General features: G+C 38.6%; 1 protein-coding gene across 2 annotated transcripts in view; it reads left to right on the top strand.

The window, feature by feature from the left end:
• The window catches only part of HELZ (helicase with zinc finger), an 842947-nt gene that overhangs the window by 689224 nt on the left and 151223 nt on the right, over positions 1-2500 (top strand). The gene's annotated exons all lie outside the window — the stretch shown is intronic.

The raw sequence follows: 2500 nt of genomic DNA, 5'->3' as shown, positions 1-2500 counted from the left end.
TGGTGCTGTCCATGTGGACACAGTATACACAGTGTCCACATGGGTAGCTCCCTTTAACTCCTCTGTCCTTTCTCAGCCAATCAGCAGAAGAAGGACTTCTCACGAATTGACTTTTTACCAAAATATCTCTCAGGCTTTGTGCTTTACGGGCTGTCAGAAGTGGCTTATCGCCAATCACCTTTTTGACTTTGTCATCCAGAGTCAAAATGTGCCAGTTTTTTCTCAAAACTGATCTGACATTTTGCCATTGGTTGTTAAATTTTGAAATAAATCTGATATTACCTTGGTCAGATTTTGATCTAGTGCCATATAGAAGATCATCCCTACTGGCATGTTTAGCCTTCCACATTGCTTTTTTTAGGGATTTGTTTGAGTACCCCCTTTGAAGAAATCTCTCTTTCATAAGTGATGCATGGATATTAAATTTAGACAGTGAGGAGCAATTCCTTCTCAGGCGAAGGAACTGACCATATGGAATCCCTTTAATTAGGTGTGAAGGATGGCCACTTCCTGCATGTAAGATATTATTAGTGGCATTCTTTTTCCTGAAATTTTCAGTGACAATTTTTTGTCCTTCCTTTTTAATGGTTATGTCTAGGAAATTTAATTCCTTCATATCAGTTTCCGATGTGAGGATGATGTTCCTGTCATTATGGTTCAACATTTGGACAAAGTCATTGAATTCATTCACATATCTGACCCACATCAACACTTTCTCATTAAATATCTCATTATGTAGTTCAAAGATATCAGATTCCCATGCCCCTAAATGGAGGCATGCATACGTGGGGGCACAAACTGCCCCCATCGCCGTACCTCTTACCTGTCGAAAGATTTGTCCATCAAACATGAATACATTGTTCTCAAGGACAAATCTAAGGAGAGAAACAACAAACTCTGTATGTTCCGAACTACAAGGGCCCCTTGTTTCAAGAAACTTTCTTATAGCTTGCAGACCTACCTCATGAGGAATGGAGGAGTATAACCCCTCCACATCTAAGGAGGCCAGAAGGGTGGTTTCATTTATCATGACTCCATCCAATTTCCTAAGAAGGTCTGAGGTGTCTTTAACATAAGATGTCAGGGTTAGCAAAAAAGGTCTTAGGAATTCATCTATATACTCCCCAACCTTTTCTGTCACGCTCCCTATTCCTGAGACTATGGGTCTTCCAGGGGGACATTTTATATTCTTATGCAATTTTGGTAGAATATAAAAGACAGGCATGACAGGAAATTCTGGGAACAAGAATTTAAACTCTCTTTGACTAATTATTCCTCTACATCTTGCCTCATTAAGAAGTATAAAAAGAGAATTTTGAATTTGTTCAAGGGGGTTATTACTCAATCTTATATATTGATTTTTGTCATTTAATTGACGCTTAGCTTCATTTACATAGAGTTTCTCATCTAGTAATACTAGGTTCCCGCCCTTGTCAGCGGGCTTGATCACCAGGCCCATAGCCCTACCTAGCTCTTTTAAGGCTTTTCTTTCTCTAGGTTTCAAATTGTCAACAGTCTGTTTCGAAGCAAGTAAGTCAATATCTTTTTCCATTTGCTTCACAAACAAATTGACAGCTGGAATCAATGAGAGAGAAGGCATATATGAAGACTTAGGTTTAAAGATTGGTTTAGTATATGGGGGACTTAAAGATTCATGGTCACTAGGAGTTTCTTCCTGAGTGTCCGCTGTAAATAGAGACTCTAAGTCACACAAAGCAGATTGGTCACTAGCATCTAAGACCTTTGGCTGGTCAGATTTCATGATAATAGATAAGACAATTTTTCTTGCAAATAAATGTAAATCTTTTATCACTTCAAACTTATCTATTACAGCAGAAGGGCAAAAAGAGAGACCTTTTTTGAGGAGGTCAATATGCGCCATATTTAGTGGAAAAGAGGAGAGGTTCACAATTTGCAGTTCATCCTCAATGGGGTTTGTTAGAAGCCCCTGCGATTCCCCCTCCCCCTGAATCTCCCTCTGTTCTGACCGTATTGATCCCCTCTCCCTCTGATTTGTCGGGTTTGGTATCTCTTCTCTTTCACAGGAGTACCATAAGGGTCTTTTCCTTTTTCCCCTTCTTTTCTTTCTCTTTCTTCTTTTTGGGCTGTACCAGAGTAGTTTTTTGAAGTGCTAGATTCAGAATCAGATGCATCTGTTCCTGAATCATATGTGCCTTTCTGTGACTTATAAATATAGACTCTTCCATTTTTATAATCGTCTTGGTCACGTCTAAATTTCCTACATTTACGTGTTTTAATATCTGATTTTAATTTTGTGACATTTAGACTAGTTTCCCCATTTAGCTTTTCAAAGCTTGGGTCATTTTCAAAGGTATTTACTTTCAAAAGAGCTTTTTCAGCTTCACCTTTTACTTTATCTAGTCTTTTATCATTTCTCTTTATCATCATACCCATCAAATCAAGTGAGGTCGAGGAAAGTTTATCATTCCATTCCTCCACAAAGGAGTCCCCTTCCTCATCCTCTCTTGTATTTGCACCT

This window comes from Bombina bombina, chromosome 1 (assembly GCF_027579735.1).
Source record: "Bombina bombina isolate aBomBom1 chromosome 1, aBomBom1.pri, whole genome shotgun sequence".
In the NCBI taxonomy this organism is placed as follows: Eukaryota; Metazoa; Chordata; class Amphibia; order Anura; family Bombinatoridae; genus Bombina; species Bombina bombina.
Note: the sequence above shows the minus strand (reverse complement) of the source record. Positions and strands in the feature narration are given on the sequence as shown.